The following is a 16,156-nucleotide window of genomic DNA, read 5'->3' as shown; positions in this document are numbered from 1 at the left end:
TAAATCCTTAAACCTGTTCCTCACTTCCACTGTGTATTCATAAGGGATTTGGTTTAGATTGTATCTTACCTGTCCAGTGGTTTTTCCTACTTTCTTCAGTTTAAGCTTGAATTTTGCTATAAGAAGCTGATGATCTGAGCCACAGTCAGCCCCAGGTCTTGTTTTTGCTGACTGTATAGAGCTTCTCCATCTTTGGCTGCAGAGAATATAATCAATCTGATTTCGATGTTGCCCATCTGGGGATGTCCATGTGTAGAGTCGTCTCTTGTGTTGTTGGAAAAGCGTGTTTGTGATGACCAGCTTGTTCTCTTGGCAGAACTCTATTAGCCTTTGCCCTGCTTCATTTTGAACTCCAAGGCCAAACTTGCCAGTTGTTCCTTTTATCTCTTGATTCCCTACTTTAGCATTCCAATCCCCTATAATGAGCAGAACATCCTTCTTTGGTGTCACTTCTATAAGGTCTTGTAATTCTTCATAGAATTGGTCAATTTCAGTTTCTTCAGCACCAGTAGTTGGTGCATAAACTTGGATTACTGTGATGTTAAAAGGTCTGCCTTGGATTCGTATCGAGATCATTCTATCATTTTTGAGACTGCATCCCAGTACAGCTTTCGCCACTCTTTTGTTGACTATGAGGGCCACTCCATTTCTTTTACGGGTTTCTTGCCCACAGTAGTAGATATGATAGTCATCCGAACTGAATTCGCCCATTCCTGTCCATTTTAGCTCACTGATGCCCAGGATGTCAATATTTATTCTCGCCATCTCATTTTTGACCACATCCAACTTACCCAGGTTCATGGTTCTTACATTCCAGGTTCCTATGCAATATTTTTCTTTACAGCATTGGACTTTCCTTTCGCTTCCATGCATATCCGCAACTGAGCGTCCTTTCGGCTTTGGCCCAGCCGCTTCATCAGCTCTGGATCTACTTGTACTTGTCCTCCGCTCTTCCCCAGTAGCATGTTGGACACCTTCCGACCTGAGGGGCTCATCTTCCAGCGTCATAACTTTTATATGCCTGTTGTCTTGTATCTTTCATTATCTCCCTCGCATTTTGCTTGCCTTCTCTCCCCCGCTATTTGTAAGGCCTCGTTGGACAGCCACTTTGCTTTCTTGCATTTCTTTTTCATTGGGATGGTTTTAGTTGCTGCCTCCTGTATAATGTTGCGAGCCTCCACCCATAGTTCTTCAGGCACTCTGTCCAGCAAATCTAAATCCTTAAACCTGTTCCTCACTTCCACTGTGTATTCATAAGGGATTTGGTTTAGATTGTATCTTACCTGTCCAGTGGTTTTTCCTACTTTCTTCAGTTTAAGCTTGAATTTTGCTATAAGAAGCTGATGATCTGAGCCACAGTCAGCTCCAGGTCTTGTTTTTGCTGACTGTATAGAGCTTCTCCATCTTTGGCTGCAGAGATTATAATCAATCTGATTTCGATGCTGCCCATCTGGTGATGTCCATGTGTAGAGTCGTCTCTTGTAATAATAATAATAATAATAATAATAATAATAATAATAATAATAATAATAATTTATTTATACCCCACCCATCTGACTGGATTTCCCCAACTACTCTGGGCAGCTCCCAACAGAATATTAAAAAAACGATAAAACATCAAACATTAAAAACTTCCTTAAACAGGGCTGCCTTCAGTTGTCTTCTAAAAGTCTGACAGTTGTTTATTTCCATGACATCTGATCGGAGGGCATTCCACAGGGCAGGCGCCACTACCGAGAAGGCCCTCTGCCTAGTTCCCTGTAACCTCACTTCTCGCAGTGAGGGAACCACCAGAAGGCCCTTGGAGCTGGACCTCAGTGTCCGGGCTGAACAATGGGGGTGGAAACACTCCTTCAGGTATACTGGGACGAGGCCGTTTAGGGCTTTAAAAGTCAGCACCAACACTTTGAATTGTGCTCAGAAACATACTGGGAGTCAATGTAGGTCTTTCAGGATTGGTGTTATATGGTCTCAGCGGCCGCTCCAGTCTGGCTGCTGCATTCTGGATTAATTGTAGTTTCCGGGGTACCTTCAAAGGTAGCCCCACAACCAACCTCGAGAACCATGTTGGCTTACTGCTCCTTCTCTTGCACATGCCATTTTGCTAGCACCACTAGCATGTCACTAAGGGACTTCAACTTAGTGCTACATTGAAGTCCTCCCCCTATGCCTACTCATTCTGTTGTCCAGATACTAATTGTTGATGAGCAACTTCAAGGCTCCACCTCTCCCTTCTTAGGGTTCTTTATCTTTAAATACTGAGACTGAGCTGGACAGCCCTTCACTTTAGAGAACCCTTTCAAATGGAAGAAAGGTGGAATATAAATGGACAGCTTTATTTGCGGGGTAAGAGGTCAGATTTCAGTGGGAGCTTGCGTTGCAAACTATGACTTCACAATGCTGTCACACAGCTTGGTTCTGTTCTTGGCTCATAGTTGTGCCATTAAACTGACAAGTTGGTAGGCATTAGTTATAGAAATGGAAAGTGTGGAAGAGACCAGCTTCATCATTTGGTTGCCACTACCCACTGGCATTCATCTGAACACCTCCACCATCTCTGATCTATATTTTGTTCCTTCAAGGCAACTTTCCCCCTTGTTTGCTATAACACAAAGTAGTCATCATGCAGCTCGTCTATCTCGATGTGGGCTTCTGTAGCAAGACTTTTCACATTGTTGTGAAGTGAGACCACTGACGCTTGATTTTGTTTTTAAGGTGCTGTTTCAACATCATACAATTTCTCCAGGTATTCAAGGCACTGTGTCAATGTATTGTGAGTTTGTAGGTGCCAGTATCCCCTAAATTCCTGGGTCTGATAGATATTAGAATTTCATCAATGCTTGCAGTGCTAACATTGGCTGCCAGACACTGGATTTAGCAAAGTGTTAAGGCAGGCCAAACCACTTTCCTGAGTTCAGGAGATTGCTGAAAGGTGGGCCATTAACAGAGAACAAAGACAGGGAAGATGGGCTATCAGCAAAGCAGACTCTGTGGCAGTTGGCAAATGGGTAGATCCCTTACCTGAGCTCTGAGATAGTTAGCTGAGACAAAGCAGAATTGAGAGTTTAGGATTGCAGTTGGGGATGATGTAGGCTGGAGGAAAATGGCTTCAGTCTGTTAAAGGCTGCAAAGTGGACCGAGAGTAAGAGCCATGGCTGGTATCTGTTTTGAATCCCAAGTTGTACCTATGAAGGAAGCAAGACCCTTTTGGAATGCTGTAAGCCCCTCCATCATTTGGCTCAGGTTGTATAGATGTGTGAACAAACCATATAACATAAAGACACCACAGTCTCCACTGTTTCCAAAAGGAAACATGAATCCTGGGTAAGCATCTAGTCCTAGAACCCTGGAATCTTGCATGGCTTGGAGATTGGGGTGGGTGGTGTGTAACAGTATTATTTGTTTCCTTTCTGAAATTTCTGTTCTCAGCATTGCTAAAAATGACTTGGGCTGATCTTCCATAGAATTTGTACAGCTGACATTGTTACATTCCTGTTTCTTCACAGCAATCTGAAAGATTCCCATCAGGTTATGCAGGAAGCAAACATAACTAAGTAGGAAATTTGTGTTCTTTCTCACTGAATACTGCCCACACAATCTCCGCACATTCTTCTTTCTCTGAAAAGAAGTATGACCTCAGTACTGGCCAGCATTGTAATATGTGTTCAATAGCAGGTAGAAGCGACAAGCACTTTGTTGGTACATGCCGAAGGACATCTTTCTATTTCATTTCTACAAACTCAGAAAAGGACATAAGAGATTCTACTTTCTTGGACAAGGGAAAAAAACCTCACTTTATACAGTGGTACCTCGTGTTACAGACGGGATCCGTTCTGGAGACTTGTCCATAACGTGAAATGCCCACAACTCGAAGCGCTGCATCTGCACAGGCACACAGTGCAATTTGGTGCTTCTGCGCATGCGCAAAGCGTGATTTAGAGCTTCTGCGCATGTGCGAGCAGCGAAACCTGGAAGTAACCCATTCCAGTACTTCCGGGTTGCCGTTGGACGTAATGCGAAAAGACGCAACATGAAGCGGACGCAACACGAGGTATGACTGTACCTGGGGTTTCTGCAGCAAAACTCAAAGCACTCATCCAATGTTTGAGGCAAGTATGGATTATATGATGTTTGCATCTAATTTCTATCAGGTAGTCATTAAGCTGCTTTAATTTCTGATACACTGATCTGTGCTTTTCCAAATTTACAGAGGCACTGTCAGCTCCATAAGAAGACACACTTAATACAGAGACCATTCTCCTGTGGAATGATGGCGATATGTATCACAGTTGACTGACTTGTCAAGTCATTGCAAAAAACCAAGTTAGCCATGCTTAATTCTGTCTGACACAGAAAAGTAACAAAGACTTACTAGGAAGACTTTCCTCTGTCTCATGTTGCAAACAACAGATTCAACTAAAAAAACAACTGTGCACCATCCAAGTCCTTACGCAAAGGTTCTAGTGATTTGGGTGCCAAAATGTTTTTCTGTTGTGCTGATTGCTTTTGTCTGTGCACAATATTGTGTTGCTGTTGCAATTTCAGAATCGGACAATATTCTTAGAAGCATTTTGCTTGCAGTCTTGGCTTGCATAATTTAAAGGGTGTGAAGTTCTGTGGTAAGCCTGCCCCACTTCTGCTATTGTAACCAGATTTTCTTGGGGGAGAAATGGTACAAAATGATGAAATCTGTTGAATTCTTTTCTGTTGTTTTTCTAATTCCTTAGGCTTTCTTTGTGGCTCCTTACAGCTTACCCCTTTCTCCCCACCCCCCACAATATTTAACTGAAGACCCTTGGTGGCATCCAGTGTTCTCTGCTGGTAGCGGTGTTGACCTTGTGAAACCAGCTCCTAAATGCATTTTGTTTGTACCATTCATCATTAAAACCAGACAAATGCACCGTCTTGTTCACTGTGCTACTGTAATGTTCTTCAGTAACCACCACTACCTCTCCCTCTTTTGTTTCTGTTTACAGAAGGCTTTTCTGCACCATACTGTACTCTGGATGAATGCCCAGCTCCTTCATGCTGCCTCTCCTTAGATTGTCTCAGCACTTCTTCTAGTCTCCTAACTCCACTGTGCACTGGTCAAACTCCATTTTGCAACATTGACTTGGGACTGGTTTCCATGGTTTGGTTCTCTACTGCCCAGGCCTGGCAGCTGAGTCAATCAATGATCCCCTTGTAGCTGTGGCTCAAGCTGAGTAGTGATGGCAGGGCAAGAGTCCCTTGTACCTGTTCCTGACCACTTTCTAGTGTGAGACAGGTTGGTCAAATCTCCAGGATTGGCCTCAGAAGATTCCTGGAGCTGCAGGTTGATGCTTTGACTCTGGGCCAAACCTGGAGGGCTGGCAACTCTAGTGGGAGGGGAATCATAGATTTGTAGAGTTGGAAGGGACTATGAGGATCAAATAGTTCAACTCCCTGCAATGCAGGAATCTTTTGTCTAACTTGAAGCTCAAACCCACAACCCTAAGATTAAGAGTCTCATGCTCTACTGACTGAGCTATCAAGAGTAACATTTTCAGGCTTGCTTTTGAAAATATGTAAGATTAAAGTGTCGAAAAGCAAAGAATTTTAAAAGCAGGCATTGTGGTTACATGAACATATGAAGCTTCTGTATACCAAGTTCATAGTCCATCTAGTTCTGTTTTGTCCACACTGACTGGCAGCAGCAATGATGCAGGTTGGTACTGTTAGACTCTACACTTTATGGCCTTAGTACCCTCTCTGCTCTATAGGTTTACTTCAAACTGTGGCCATGCTGTGTTTGGGGGCCCTCCTACTCATTCCATCGAGTGGGGCCCTGACCTCCTTCTCCAAAGTCCTGGCCTGATGGCACTACTGGGCATGCCTTTCCAGGATTTTGGACAAGGATATTTCCTCCACCAACTGGAGACACCAGAGATTGAACCAATGACCTTTGGTATACGAAGCAATTGCTCGACCACCCAGGTATGGCCCTCCCCTTATACCTAATAATAACCAGAGGTATGCATTACACTTTATAACTCTTGATAACAAGAGGATGTTCCTGAGAACAGATCATATGCAGTCTAAAACACAGAGGGTGAGAGAGGTCTACTTGCTGGTGCCCTGATAGTTATTTCCCCTATCCTGTGTTATTAACTGAGCTAGGAATGTTCTGGGGTTTTTTTCTGGTTAAAACTCTCAGTCTAATTATAATCTAAAATTAAGTTTTGAAAACTGGGCAAACTGTAGAATGGATGTGTTATAGTCCAACTAGCACATGTTCCAAATCACTGAAAAACAGGAATTAAGGAGGCCACACAGAGTTCTTTCTCAGGCAGTGATGCATTGCAACAAAATTCTGCTGAGCAGCTGGTTAGCTCATAAAATTGCTAATTTGCTTATATTGGGATTTACAGTGTCTGCTTCCTGTGGCATTGGCCAAGATGAAATCCCTAGCAAAGAGAATCAGTTTTGACTCTTATCTCTTCTTTATAATGCACTTTTTCAGGAACATTAACAATTAAGCAATTAGTGAGGTTAAATAATTTATTTTCAGCCAAAGAGGATTTTTATTTGAGGCATTGCCTCTGGGAGGAATATTATCTTCCAGATATCTTGCATTTTTTTTAAGGATGCATTAAGATAAGCAGTTTTTGCATGACCTACTAGTGATTGTTATTTGTGCATGGTGATACGTTAAGTATTGCACCCTGTAATCTGTCAGTTTTTATTTATATATTTTTACTTCATAAAATGTATACACCACTTGATGGTGAAAAAAAGAACCTCAAAGTGGTTATCTATATCACATGCCCTGAATTTTTCATTAAGAAGCTGGAAACTGTCCCATAATTTTCCTTCCCTCACCACTGCCTTGCTCTTCCTCTCTTTTTTTTAATTGGCAATTTAGAATATTTTTAAAATCATTGCGCCCATGCAGGGTTTCTCTACAGATACCTTGCTAATTCAATTGAGAAGAAGGTAAATCTGGCTACTTCATGACCCTCCATTAAGGAGGAATCTTGCATTAACTGAATTGGAATGGGTACAGGTGCCAGTTCACAGATACAATTACACATCTATAGCAGCATTCTAGAGAAAAATAAAGAAAAACTCAGCCCCATAAAGAAGGATGCTTATATAGACAAGGATTACTACCAGGATAGTGATGGATGAAAACTGACTTGAAATGCAGTAAAAGAGTGAGTGTGTGTGTGTGTGTGTGTGTGTGTGTGTGTGTGCCCACTTCCCCCACAAACTCTGTTTCAAAAAGAAGACAGATGGGTCTGATTTTCTGCATTTTGGTGCTTTAGTGGTTGGTACTGTAAGATTTATACCGAGATCACCAGCGGAATTTGGGAAGCCGTTAATCAATGTATTTTCAAAGAGCAAAACTTGCTTTGTTGCTTTCCCAGGCAAGTCATTGAAGAGCATCTGAAAATGTTAAGTGCACAGGATGAAAGGAAAGATATTCATACGAAGGTTTTTCTTACTCCAAGTCACCCTGTTTGGAATCTTGTCAGATTTTGTGAGATCGAAAAGGCAACCAAGTGATTCAGAGAGAGAGAGAGAGAGGACTGACTTACAGTTAGCAAAATCCATCTCATTCCAGCAGAAAGCCTGTCTGCTTTTAATGCAGCCAAATTGCCCACATGAAGCCAGATGATTTGTGAAGCTAAATGAGCCGATGATAGCACAGACTGAACCGTATTGAGGTATGTTGTAGCAGGTCATGTCAATCCAATTGTTCATTAATTTGTCTGACTCACTGGATGAGAATTCAATCTAAGCAAGAACATGGCGCTTACTCTCATCCCCCTCTGAGCTTATAAGGATAGAAAGGGAAAAGGTGTATGGTTCACTTTCTTTGTAAGCCAGCTTTGCTTCTCCGGGTTGCTGCTGAGGCCATATTGTGCTGGCTGGAGAAAGAAATGCAGGCAAGGAGGTGGTCAGCTGGGTTCAGCAGCTTGGCATCTCTTAATGAGATCCATCTGCTTGGGATGTACAGGATTTGGCAGGATTCCTGCAGGCCTGATGGCCAACTCCTTCGCCAGGCTTTTAAAATGTATAATCATAATGGGGCTGTAATTGGCACAAAGCACTGAAGGCTTTTCTGGCTCAAGTAACAAGTATAACACTATGGCTGAGTCACAGGTGCAAAACACCACGGTGCATCTGAACTGATCCCTATGATCAGTTTTTTATTGGGGTTGCTGTTTCTGCTTATTAAAGGTTATGTAACATGAGTTTGCCTTGTCCCCCTGAGTAGAAGTAAGCCAGGTATTTGGCTTATTGAAAGGCTATGAAGTTTAGGGTGGCCATATGTTCTGCTTTGCAGAAATCCATCCTCCGTTTGATGAGCTATCAGAGGAAAGTCCTCTATTTGAAGGGGTGTCTGGCCCTAGATAAAAAAATGTAAGGTGGGAGAGGAGGACTCTTGACGTTGCCCACTGTAAGTGAACATTTGGATAACAGATTGAACAGCAGAATGCCACCTGGTCACATTCTTCCCCACTAAGAGTGAAATTTATTTTATTATTACTGAAATTCTATCTGTGAATTAGCAAATGCAGATCTTATGCAAATCTGCCCACTTTTTGGTCTTTTAGATTATGTCTTCCATCCTTTTTGGTGATGCACAAGCAGCCAGCTAATGAGGTTCCAGACAGCCTATTATGTGGGCAGTGCCTTTTCCAGCACTGAAATCACATAGGATGAAAGGGGCAGCACGATATGTCACCAATTTCTTACACAAAAACATTGCTGCTATTTGTTTTACAGGCTATTGTATTTTTTAAAAATAGGCTTTTATATGTAACGCAATAGACTTTTTCTCCCTTCTTGATTTTATGCCACGCTTTTTGTTTTCCAATGTTGTTAGTTGCTTGGAAACTTCTTATGTGCCAAACAACTCATAAATTGACTAAATAATAATAACACTTGGTGTTCTAATCCTACAGCCTTACATGGCACAGCTACAGGCTGTGATCCCATGTGCTCACCATGTGGAGACTGTAAAAGTACTGCGTGAACGATGCTCACTGGGTGTGCCGAATGAACACAATTAATAAAATCTCCCATATGGACATATTATTGAATTTTAATTTCAGTATTGATTATTTAACTTCATTAAACAGCACCTGCAAACGGACACAGGCTCAAAGTGGCTGGCTGTCAGCAGCGATAAGCTGATTGGAGATGTCAGAAAGCCAAGCAGCAACAGGAAATGTACTTCAAGCTTCCAACCGTTTGCAGCCATGTCTTTGCCTACATCACATAGGACAACAAGTGTGGGGCAGGTGGACGTGGTTTAGAGAAAATGGCCTCGTGGGCCAAATTAGGACCCCTGCGGAAAAGGATATGCTTGTTTTCCCATTGCTAAACAGCAAGTGTATAGGGACCCAATCTGATGTACACCATGGTCTGTTTGGATGAGGGGAGGCAGGAGAGAGGGAATTTAACCCTCGGTCCCCATAGTGGTCCCCAATCCAGCCCAGGGCCCCATGTGCCAGCAATTTATGCTGGACAGAAAGCTCTCATTTGAAGCAGATTAGTGTGCACACCCCCAATTAGTTGCTTGCGGTCACAGGTGTGGATCAGGCCCACTCTGTGTAGCTGTTCTGAGCCCACAGTCCTTGAGTTCAAGCCGTGGCTGCAAAGCAACGCTCTTCTTTTGCAGCCCCAACTTGAATTTTAAAAGCATGGCTGCAAAATTAATGGGAGCTCACGCAAACTTGAGCTGCCAAGTCTTCCTTTGTAGCTGGTGAGTTTTGAACCTGGGGCCTTTACCCCATCACCCTGGAGGGCAGCAGGAACAGGGGCCAGATTCAGAACGTAGCAGCTGTGAGAGTCAGGAGCGCACTTAGGGTGATTCCCCCTTTGCAGGCGCGGCTTGAACTTCCTCCTGCCTGACGTCGTTTATAACACAAGGCACGGGGAAAGATGGCGCTGAGTCACCCAAAATGGCCTGCAGGGCCTAATCAGGGCACGTGGCTGGAGTTTCCCAGCCCTGGCCTAAAGGATCCCGATTCCAAATGAGTAAAATGTTTTCTTCCGCGAGTAGGAGGGCTGACCTTTTATCCCTGTAACCGGGTAGGCTTAAAAAAAATGGAATCCTGGGCTTCTAAGAAGAGTGCCTCAGGAGGATTGAGCCATGCGCTTCCCCACCCTGTCAGATGCACCGTAAAAGGCATTGTTCTTCAGCTGGCCAGGTTAGCGCAGCAATGACAGTTCCTCATAAAACACAGAGAGGGACAAAACCCTTTGCCATATGCTGAGGGATGTCTGTGTAAAAAAGAAATGGTTTGGCTGTACACCAAGCTGCGCAGTTTCCAAATAGAGTCTGAATCCCAGCGAGAGAAGTTCCAGCTAAATATAGCCATGACAAGAGTTCAGAGTTGACTTTTTTTTTCATCAAGTACACTTAAAATAACCTGGCAGAATCTGGTTCCTATGCTACAAACCAGAAGTGAGTGTATTTGTCGGGAGGGGGGAATTAAGGGGCATTTCCACCAACTCAGAGGAAAACAAAAGAAATGGAGATGAGCAGATGGTGGGGGGGGGGGGAGAGGATTCCTTTTCTGATAGGGATGCCAGTCAATCAAGAAAGGAGCTACCTAGGAAGCTGCCTTATTCTGAGTCAGACCATTGATCCATCTTCCTCAGTGATGTTGACATGGACTGGCAGTGCCGCTCTGGGGTTTTATGCGGGAGACTTTCCCAGCCATACCCTGAGACCTCAATGAGTGAACCGGAGACCTTCTTGCACACATGTGCTTTAGGTTCATTGGGCTGTGCATAGGAGAGCTCAGGGAGCTGCTACATTATAGCTAGGGATAGGGAAGAAATTTGATTCAGTTTGCATTTAAAGGTGACGCTTCCTAATTCCCCACTTCCGAAACGATACGTGAAACACATTTATCGTTTGAAAGTCGCGATTCTCCAAATTTTTCAGCACAGTTCTCCTGCCAAGTAATGCGCACAGAAATGCATAGACTAGGGTGAAGTGTTCATAAAATGCATATACAGTGGTACCTCGGGTTAAGAACTTAATTCGTTCCAGAGGTCCGTTCTTAACCTGAGGCGCACTTTCACTAATGGGGCCCCCTGCTGCTGCTGTGCACTGTCACATGATTTCCATTCTTATCCTGGGGCAATGTTCTTAACCTGGAGCAGCCACTTCCTGGTTAGCGGAGTTTGTAACGCAAAGCATCTGTAACCCGAGGTACCGCTGTATTAACGAAGATAGCATACAAAATTGAATTATAATTACAATTTGTTTTGTAAAAATGTGTGCATTAGGTGCAAAACTTCAAACAAAAATGTGTAGATTCAGAAAAATTTGCACAAAAATGCTGGTGATTTTTTATGAGGACTTCTTTTAAGAACAAAAAGTTTGCACACCTATGTGGAAATGTGGAGGACTGTCTTTAAGGTTGGAAAAATGATAAATGGAGAGAAACCGAAATGGGCAGATTCTGCCATCCCTAGCATATACCAATAACCTCATGAGAGATGGAGGCAAAAAAGGTAGGTTTCGAAGGCTGTAGTTTTAAAATGTGTGAGAGCTGCTTTTTCCTGCCACATATGATTCACTTGCAAAACACATTCCCTGCGGATATTGTGAAGGTCACTCATATAAGTGGCTCTGAGAAGGAAAAAACAGACAAATGCAGTGAAGATATGTCAATTGTGAAGGACGTTTAGGCTACGTCATTAGGAGATACAGCCTCATTCTCAGTTCATTTAGGGAACCCTGAAGAAATTGGGAATGAAGGACAATCCTTTTCAACTCAATTCACCGCACACTGAACAGGTAAGTAATGCAGAAGAAAAGAAAGAGACCCAGAGGCTCTGTCTTCACTTTTTAGCTCTCTTCTGTCCTCACATAACCCAGGATTGTGTAAACAAATGACAGGAGCTAGTTAAAGGGTTTTAAATCTTTGGATAAGTGATGGTAAAACTTAGGGGTGGTTTTTTCTGATCACTAGACTGCATTACCTGTTATGATGGGCAGAAGCAAATAATAATAATAATAATAATAATAATAATAATAATAATAATAATAATAATAATGGTCAGGGCTACTGCAACTTTCCCTAATTGTGCAGAAGAGGGAGTTTCAACAGGTGCAGCTTCTGTGACAAGTAACACTTGCTGAATGTCTCTTTTCTACACAACTATTAAAAGTTCAGGAGCCCTGTGCTCTTTTGCACCTGGTCATCCTACTCCGTTATTGCAAAAACACTCTTCTTCAAATGCAGCACAGGAGAAATAATGAGGTTCTTCCGGTCTCCTCGCTGTTCAGAAAATTAGAAAGAATTATTAATATACTGAGGAGTTTGCAACAGCAGCCAACACAGAGAAGAGACCTTTCCTTTGAAGGAGAAGAAAGGCAGCGAGAAGAAGGGAGAGCTTTCAAATGAAAGTCTTTACTAGGACTCGAGGCTTGCAGGGGGATGAAACATAAGCTATTATAAAAGAATGTTCCTGACCAATGGCAATGAAGTGATATATGTACATCCAATAATAAATAAAACTCCCTTGGTGTTTCTATCTGCTATGGATAAAAATACTGCTGGACAAACCCTCTGTAAGTGCAAAGAAAACACTGTGTTTAATTTATAGGGTGCCGGCTATATTTAGCCAGCAGATTTTATGCGGGACTGCAGGCTCTTGGAGCAAATAACTGAAATGCTGTATCTAAAGCAAATGCTCTTTGACACTGCCTTAAGAAAAATCCTTTATATCCCCCTCATTTGAAGAGAAACATACAGCAAAAGGCAGACCAGAGGCCAAACCCATGCGCTTACTGCAAGGCAGTTCTGAAATAAAGTTGATAGGCCACTAAGCCATGGTGTGCAGTGTACTAAATATTGTTTGGAAACCAATCCATGGTTTGTGTTCTGCATGCACATCAAGGTTCATGTTGTGTGTTTCTTTCCCAGCTCCCACAAGGATCCCTGGGTGCTATCCCAAACCACTCAGCCTTGCCCCACTGCTGGCAAAGTGGCACTTTGTTAGGGTTGCCATATTTCAAAAAGTAAGGCTGATCACGGAAGAATTGATGCTTTTGAATTACGGTGCTGGAGGAGACTCTTGAGAGTCCTATGGACTGCAAGAAGATCAAACCTATCCATTCTTAAGGAAATCAGCCCTGAGTGCTCACTGGAAGGACAGATCGTGAAGCTGAGGCTCCAATACTTTGGCCACCTCATGAGAAGAGAAGACTCCCTGGAAAAGACCCTGATGTTGGGAAAGGTTGAGGGCACAAGGAGAAGGGGACGTCGGAGGACGAGATGGTTGGATAGTGTTCTTGAAGCTACCAGCATGAGTTTGACCAAACTGTGGGAGGCAGTGGAAGACAGGAGTGCCTGGTGTGCTCTGGTCCATGGGATCACGAAGAGTCAGACACGACTAAACGACTAAACAACAACAACAAAAATTCCTGACAACTACAAAGCCTCCGGGTTTCCCTGGACATTTTGCTGATTCGGCAAAATTCCCCCCTGACACTATTTTTACATCTGAAAACCAGGACATGTCAGGAATTTTCCTGACGTATGGCAAGCCTACACTTTGTGTGCTGCTTTGGTGCAACTGGATGCCCCCTCCCTCCAAGCAATACAACAGAGGATGGATATACCTTCCTGGAAACGTTTGCTTTGTTCTTAATTGTACCGATTATGCAAAGCATTTCCGCTTCTTGCAGCATTCTGCCGAGGCGCTTCCCCTCCTCCTCTTCCTCACTGTCCCTGTGTGTATTGCCTTTTGTAAATCATTCCACTTTTTGCAAAATGTGATCAATAATATGGTGGTTCTGTCTGTTATCCCTGCTTTCACCTGCTGCTACACAGGGAATTGGTTTAACATCTAGGATGGCTTATTCAGTTTCCCAGAGAGAAACAGAAGTCCGGAGAACATGGACTAAGCCATGCCTTTCAGAGTTTGGCATAAGGCGAAGCAATCGAGTATTGGAGTCAACTACTTGACCATCAGCATACATCAGTTATATCACTTGAAAACTGTTAGCATGTATTTTTGTTCGGCAAGCGAGACACATGAAGGCTGAACCTCAAAAATCCCACCCAACCCAAATGGCTTCTCAGTTTGCTGAAACTAATAGTCTTCAGTAGAGTGGCAATGAGTTTTTGTTCCCCTTAAACTACCAAAGAAGAAGAAATGTTGGCAAGTGCAGGTTTTTTTACCATGCTGAAAAATCAGCATGCGTTGAAAATCAATCTTCTGCACAATGATGAAAGGTATGAGAGTCCCGGTCTCATTCAGGTCGCCATAGTTTTCACGTAATCACTTCTCTCTCAATCTCAATCTCAATCTCTCTGTCCAGAAGATGAAACTCTGGATCATGAGAAGAATTCAACACACCTTAGTCCTGTCTTACTCATATAGTGTCATACAGTGACAGGCTGGAATGTCTATACCAGGCATAGGCAAACTCGGCCCTCCAGATGTTTTGGGTCTACCACTCCCACCATCCCTGACCACTGGTCCTGTTCGCTAGGGATGATGGGAGTTGTAGTCCCAAAACATCTGGAGGGCCAAGTTTGCCTATGCCTGGTCTATACCAATTAAGCAGTGGGGGAGTAGGAATCATCATGTGAAGGTATCTCAATTCAGTTGCATGCTTGTTATCCACATCTGCCTGGAGAAAGAACCAAGAATGCTGACTTTTCTATTCTGCTAACAGATGTTGCTCTATTGTGGGTAGATGCAAAAGAGGATGAAACTTGCACATTGCATAGTTGTGCAGACGAGGAACGGTCAGCAGGTATTGCTTATCATGCAAGCGGCACCTGCTGAAATGCTCTACACTGAATGGTGTAAGGGCACTGTCCGAATCTGCATCTGGCCATCCCATGCTCAGATTAAATTTATCTGCCTTCCTTGCCTAAGTCTAATCCTTTTCATGTCTGGTGGAGATCATGTGACCTACAAAACCAGCAGTTGGTGGTGGCAGTAGCAGCAGCAGCAGCGGGGAGCAGTTGTGTCGAATTCTGGCAATACTTTCATGGCTTCCACACTAGTATCCCTTCCCCTGCATTTATTTACAACAGACTGTAACGGTGACACTCTAATTAACACTTTGCCATCAGCACATAGTCGGAACAGTTCCCTAATTAGCACAGCTGAGAGAATAATGGGCAACATTTCCTGCAAACATTTGTGTTTGAAAACAAATTTAGATTCAGCTACATCTGTGACCCTTTGCATGCTTGCTTTTTGAAGATACGGATACTGCATCAGCCCTGGCTATCAGGAGCACTTGAAAGAAAAATTACTCTAATAACTCATTATCTGGGAAAGGATTTGCCAGACAGTCCTTTTGTACCAGCAGATGCTGTTGTTGAAAAATGGCGTGGTCCAACTTCCCAGCTCCAAAACTGCACCCCCACATCTTCATTAGGTACATAGGCTAATGACTTATTCTGGCAAAAGGGTGTTTCACATGGTAATTTTTAGGGCAGACATTAATCTGATTTAATAGCCATTCCCTCCTTATAAGGAAACCTGGGATCCATAGTTCCCAGAAGATGAGTAGAGAGCTCCAACACGTAATACAGGGATAGCCTAACTTCTGTTGTCTATGCTCTAGTAACCTCTAGGCTGGATTACTGCGATGCATTTTACACTGGGCTGCTTTTGAAGACAGTTCAGAAACTGCAGCTGGTGCAGAATTCAGCTGCCCGGTTGCTCACTGGGGTAACATGGTCTGAGCACATAACACCAAGCCCAGCCTAACTGAACTGGCTCCCAATTAGTTTCAGAGCCCGATTCAAAGTGCTATTTTTGACCTATAAAGCCTAATGTGGCTCAGGACTCCAGTACCTCAAGGCTTGCCTCTCCCCATATGACCCAACCCAGATCCTGTGATCATCAACTAAGGCCCTTCTTTGTGTGTCCCCTCCATGGGAATTCCAGAGGGTGACAGTGCAAGAATGGGCCTTTTTGGTGGTGGCTCCCCACTTGTGGAATGCTCTCCCCAAGAAGGCTTGCCTGGTGCGATCCTTAGGCGCCAGGCAAAAACATTTCTTTTTCACCAGGACTTTGGTTTGTAATTAGCTGTGGCCTCCATATGTGGGTGTGATGTTTTAATCCTTAAAAGCAGAAGTGTCTTTCAGTTTTTTGCTTTGTTTCCCTTTATCCTGATATGTTTGTTTGTAAA

At 43.3% G+C, this 16,156-nt stretch overlaps 1 long non-coding RNA gene across 3 annotated transcripts; it reads left to right on the top strand.

Annotated features, from left to right (window-relative positions):
• Positions 1-2,449: 2,449 nt before the first annotated feature.
• Positions 2,450-9,059, top strand: LOC308586005. Of its 3 annotated transcripts, none has more exons than XR_014007712.1 (3): positions 2,450-2,746; positions 7,389-7,688; positions 8,312-9,059. It is a non-coding gene; the product is annotated as an uncharacterized lncRNA (long non-coding RNA). The 3 variants fall into 3 exon arrangements; XR_014007713.1 differs by lacking the exon at positions 2,450-2,746 and having other exon boundaries at positions 5,252-7,688; positions 8,312-8,425; positions 8,934-9,059; XR_014007714.1 differs by lacking the exon at positions 2,450-2,746 and having other exon boundaries at positions 5,252-7,688.
• The last annotated feature ends 7,097 nt before the right edge of the window (positions 9,060-16,156 follow it).

This window comes from Podarcis bocagei (genome assembly GCF_964188305.1).
Source record: "Podarcis bocagei genome assembly, chromosome: 4".
Lineage (NCBI taxonomy): Eukaryota > Metazoa > Chordata > Lepidosauria > Squamata > Lacertidae > Podarcis > Podarcis bocagei.
This window is presented reverse-complemented; position numbering and strand designations above follow the sequence as displayed.